Source organism: Camelus bactrianus, chromosome 16 (assembly GCF_048773025.1).
Source record: "Camelus bactrianus isolate YW-2024 breed Bactrian camel chromosome 16, ASM4877302v1, whole genome shotgun sequence".
Classification (NCBI taxonomy): domain Eukaryota; kingdom Metazoa; phylum Chordata; class Mammalia; order Artiodactyla; family Camelidae; genus Camelus; species Camelus bactrianus.
The window spans coordinates 11812654-11818504 of NC_133554.1; the positions used below are offsets into that span (position 1 = coordinate 11812654).

The 5851-nt window shown below is 42.9% G+C and overlaps 1 long non-coding RNA gene across 1 annotated transcript; it reads left to right on the forward strand.

The window, feature by feature from the left end:
- Window positions 1-1958: 1958 nt before the first annotated feature.
- Window positions 1959-5469, forward strand: LOC141573516 (uncharacterized). The gene is made up of 3 exons (XR_012499304.1): window positions 1959-2141; window positions 4089-4189; window positions 5277-5469. It is a non-coding gene; the product is annotated as an uncharacterized LOC141573516 (long non-coding RNA).
- Window positions 5470-5851: the final 382 nt, after the last annotated feature.

Below are 5851 nucleotides of genomic sequence, written 5' to 3' on the forward strand. Positions count from 1 at the left end.
GGCTTATTTAATAATTACTGAGCACAATAAACAGCCATCATTCAGCATGGAAGACAAAAGATAAATAAGACCTTCCACCTCCCCCCCTCCATTCTAGCCATCAAGATATTCACAGGAGAGAAACATTTAAAAATAATAATAATTAATTAATTACAACATAGTGTGCTAAGTACAATGACCAGATAAGTACAAAAAGAAAGTTAATTCTCCCAGGGTAGAAGTTGAGGGAAGCTTCAGAAGTGACATTTGTGCTGACCCTTGTTAGATATGGCAGAGAAAGAAAGGAAAAAGGAATTCCAAGTTCAAGGAGCTGCCTGATCTGTTTCACAGGGGCGCGAAGCCCTTGGCAAGAGGCAGCAGCCAGAGCAGTCTGATGTGTCTGGGTGGTGAGAGATGGGGGGAAGAGGCAGGGGAGCAGAAGGGGCCCCATTACCAAGGCCCCTGAGTAACCCAAAGGACAGACTAAGCATGTGCTTAGGGCACCAGCAAAACAGAGAACCCTAGATAAAGTCAGAAAAGAGGACATCTTAAAAAGAAACAAATTTAATTTCAACATATCTTTGAGTTTTGTGTAATTTAAAAAATGCTTTAGCATTTAAAAAAACTTGGAGTTCCATACAGAGACTATCACTTTACAGTAATAGTCTTTTCAGGGTTTAGGATCTCTAGAAGTTTCTTTCTGTCTCTGACCCCAATTATAGAAATTAGATACCAACCAGTCTTAGCTTTGGGATAGGCAGGATTGAGTTAAGGCCATTTGCAAAACTGCCTTATGAATAACCCATAAATGTCCCCCTTAATCCACCTCAGGGCACTAACACTATATGAGCTCTGTCTTTTGCCCAAGGGACCTCTAACTGGTGCATTTCAGGAACTGTGACAAATGGAGCTCAACAGGGAGGATCTCTTCCTGTAGCCCAAGAATTAGGAACCAGGGCTCCTGGTGAAACATCAAACACTCCGCTTTCTAAAGAGAAGTCAGCCATCTTCCCAGGGCCTTATTAGGAGGCTACGAACTGGTCCTGCCATTACCAACCAGCCCAGGCATCCTTATCTCACATGAAGATAGACATCTTATGGGACACAGTGTTCACAGCCAAAAGTTATACAAGCCTCCTTCCATCCCTGCTGCCATGGGGGAAGGAAGAGAACACATCCCTCCAAAAAAAACAAGAGGAGAGTGTGTTTCAGAGAATCACTCCTCTCAATTAGAAGTGTCTACACAAAGCCAGGAAATGAAATCTCTCTCCCTAGCTGACTGGTTACTGCAGCCCCATCTCTTTCCCACACCAGTGCTTCCTGATGAGAAACTTTCTGGAAGAGTTGAACATGTATATTGGGCATTTGGGGGTCTCAGAAATGAAGGTGGACAAGATGAGGTGGAAATCCATCCCAAGAAAATTACATGTGATCATATAGGCAAAGACCACCGCACCTGCCTAGGTGCCCAGCAGTAGCGAGAATTAGACCAATCCAGAAGGAGATTAGAATCATCTCCTTACCACCAGGAGGGGGCCTAGGAGCACCCCTGCTGGCTGTCCTACTGCCCCACCCCCTGCCCTTGATACCAGAGATGCCGGGGCCCAGAACAGGGAGGGGTGAAACAAAAGAGCAGACTGCACTACACTAGCTGGCACCCAGTTCCTACACTATAATTACCATAAGGACATATTCCTTATGTCCAGCACGGGCCTGGCCCAGAAAAGACATGTGATACTTGTGTTGAAAAATGAATGAATGAATGAATGAATGAATGAAAGTATCCTCACCCCAATACACTCCGTTTCTCAGCCACTCACTGCTTTCCTGGTTTAGGAGTGTTAGTCAGAGGAGGGTGTTCCCTTGGCTCAGAGACTTGCTTAGGTAACAATGTGGCATTACCCAAGGTACACATGGTGTGTATTCTCCAGAAATGTCAGCTTCTGGGCAGGGCTTGGCCCTAGTCCCACCCCTGGCGTTTCATCTCAGCTCAGTGGGCAGAAGAGCATAAATTGCAGCTGCTCCCAGCCCTGCTGTATTTTTACCGAAGACCTCCAACGGCAACATGAAGTTGGCAGGCTTTCTCCTCCTCGTGACCCTAGCCATTCTCAGCTCAGAGGTACAGGAGCTTCAGGCTGCAGTGAGACCGTTGAAACTTTTGGGTGAGTCCGTGCGGAAGGCAAACCCATACTTCTTTGAATGAGTAAGCCAGAAAAATAAGCCATCAGGGACCAGCGAGTGCAGGAGCAGGAGGGGAAGAAAGGAGAGAGGGAAAGATATTCTCATCAGGGAGCCGTTTCTGGGACCTACCTTGCCTGCAGGATCTCTCTTCTGCTTTTACTCCCTCTCCTCTTTCCCCAGGTCACCCTCCATCTGGACTCTCTGAAAGGGGAGACTTTTGTCCCCTCATCAGCCACCCTCCATCACCCCAGCCTCTCTCTCTCCACCAGATTCTTTGTCTCTTGCTACAAATAAGTTGGATCGCCTAGAGAAAATATTTCCTTAATTATATGAAACAAATTATATAAATATTATATATTATTATATTAATATTTTATTATAATTATATTAATCATCTCAATCTCTTTGTTTCCTTTTACCACCAACATTCTCAAAGGAATAACCTTACTTCTCTGCCCTCTCTTCCTCATGGCTCATTCCTTAATCCCTTGAAGATGGACCATAGCCTCCGTTGCTGCTCCCATCACTCTCCCAGATCTTGACAAATCTCTTGACTCTCTTCAGTAGCCAAAGGCTGTAGCCTCTGCAGCATCTGAGGTCGTTTGCCTCTCCATGAGTCCTCCAACTTTCTTCTCTCTTGGATTATCTTCACTGTAACTTCTTCATCTCCCTAAATATCATTGGACTTAACTCTTACCCCTCTCTCTTCTTTGTTCTCCTTCCCCTATATTAAATTGGTTGCCAAATACCATTCGTTCTCTGAAATTGTTTTCTTACACATGTTCCTTCCTTTCCAACCCCCATTGCCACACTGTATTTCCAGGCCTGATTACTCGATGCTTGGGCCAGTGCGACAGCTTCCTAATAGCTCTCCCTGCCCCTCTCTTCCTTTTGAAGTTTGCTTGCCTGTTGAATCCTGGCACAGTCTATGCTCTGACACCAGAATAATCTTCGGAAGTAAACTGCCATCACATCACTCTCTTGGCCTAACCAATGAAATCCCAACTCCTCAGGTCCCCAAGGTCTGCCCTCAGTAACGTTGTCCCTTGCCTTTCTTTCCTGCATGATTTCCAGCTGCTCCCTAATACTTATCCAGCCTTCTATTTGCGATTCTTCCTGTGTTCCTTGTATTCCAGGGTGAAAAGTGAAGAGATAAGGCACCTGGGGTGCAAAATTAAGGAGCTGCTCACTCTTAGGGTTGTACAAGTGCCTTCTAATCTCTTGATAACAGCTGAGTAACCAACCAGAGTTCTGCACACATTTTGGTAGAAACCTTTATGGGATCTTAACCAGCTTCTTGGACCTGTTTCATTGGCCCTCAAAGAATAATCTTGAGGCTCTGGGAACATGGGGAACCTCCACTCAGGTCAGGAGTGACTCTTTGAAATCTGGAGACGTGTTCTTTGTATCAGGGTAGGTCTTGCCCCATGGGATGGCAGAGGGAGCTTCGCCTAGGGGCCAGGCAGGTCTGGGTTGGACCCCATATCCATACTTAACTGTAGGCAAGTCACCTCTGCTCGTTCCAGCTGTCACACCTGTAAAGTAGAGCCAGTCAGACTCACTGCTCAGATGACTGCAGGGCACCCTTGATGGTCTTCAGTAAATGTGTCTCCCCTTCTCTGCCCCTTTCCCTGCAGGGTGGAGACATGAGGACATTTAAGTGGGCTTCTTTGCACGTCCCCGCCACTAAAACAATTATCCTCTTCTTGAAAGGAGGGCTTGCTTTGTTGAGATTGTGTGAATGCCTTTTTTTTTTTAACGAAAGTATATAAGATGTAAATGAGTATTATTCTGCAAGGAATCATTTATAAACTATATTATGTATTGAACTAAAAGAAGAAAGTGAAATTGGCTCCTTAATCAAGGCCTGGCCTCTCTAGCGCTTGTGTCTAATGCACACAGTTTTCAGCTGGTCTGTTCTAACGTAGGCACCTGCGTTGAGCTCTGCAGTGGTGACTGGGACTGCAGTCCAGAGGCACGCTGTGTCAGCAATGGTTGTGGCCACGTCTGTGTTCCGGACTAAGGACAGGTAAAAACATCACTCCCTTCCCTGCTTCCTCAAACCTGGTCCAAGCCACGCAGGATGTACACTAAGCCCCGACTGGACTTTCCAGAAATAGATAGGACAGAAGCTTGTCTCTCTGTGGCCTCTCACTTTTCACCCACACTTCTCAAGAAGCAGAAGCATCTGTCACAGGATGGTGGTTTCCAAATCTTTAAAATAATTTCATTACACGGTATATCTTAGAGAAAAATCAGACTGTTTATTTGAACAAAAAAATAAAAATCACCCATAATCCCCCATCCCAAAATGATTTTGCATAACACTTTGGTGCATATTTTAAACACATACACACATGTACAATATTTATATAAAAATGAAATAATCTTGTACCTATTTTGATTTCTTGATTATTTCATTTAGAAATAGCTAGTGAACAAATTTTAATTCAACATTGATGCTTCTGTACCATCATCTTTAATAGCCTTTGTGAAAAAACTATAAAAAATTAATTAAAAATAAACAAATAAACCTAATTACCCCCCAAAAAACAAATAGTCCTCATGTCTGTTCCATATGTATGTTCATCATGTACGCTCATTTACTTAGCAACCTCCAATAATATGCATTTTATATATTTCTTTTTTTAATATCATTAACATGGCTATAGTGAATACTAAATTGGTATACATGCCCTTATTAATTTCTTTGGAAAAAATTGTAAGCAGTATAATTGATGATCAAGGAGTCTGCTTTTTTTTTTAAATGAATTCAGCAACACAGTTTTTTCTTTTAATTCTTATTTTTTATTGAAGCGTAGTCGATTTACAATGTCAGTTTCAGGTGTACAGCAAAGCAATTCAGTTACATATACACACAAGGAGTATGCTTCTTTTAAGTCTTGGAAACACATTGCCGTATTAAACTATAAGAACCCCTTTCTTATCAAAATATTTCAGGGGCCTCACTTGATAATTTATTTGCAGTAGCCATTGATGAAAAAAAAAAAGCATAATAAAAAGTGTTTGTATTATACTTGTATATAGCTGTTTTCTGTGGATCCAGGTCCGCCAAACAGCAGGTCTCATGCATAATTTTTTTGTCCCTCCCTCAGATGAAGACTTATACTAAGGGCCATCGTTCTCTAATAATTGTTCATCTTTTCCTGGAGTTCCTGTCTTCAAAAATGTGATCATTTGAAGCTCCTTGCCCAGGAAGACAGACGAAAATGAGGACGTGGGAATGGAGATGAGGGGTGTGGAGGGAAAGGGAAAATAGTTGTTTCTTTTAATAAATCATGATCATGAAAAGCACCCAGACTACTTGACTTATTTGGTGAGGAGTGATAAGGAGGAAGAGGAGACGGTGGGGGACAGATGACATTTGTGGAGCACTTGCTATGCAAGAAGGGCTGTGTTATATGCCCCACAAGTATCATCTAATTTATCTTTACAGCAGCCTTGTAACTATACTTGATATCAACACCATTTTACACATAAGGACACTGAGGTTCTGAGAAATAAGTATTTGCTCCAAGTCATAGAGCAGGTAAGTGTCAGGGCCTTGACTATATTTCCATGTCAAACTCTAAGGCCTATACATAATAGCATAGTGGTTAGGAAATCTTTGAATTTCAAACCCAGGCCCACCACACAACTGTGTGACCTTCAGCAAGTGTCCTAACCTCTC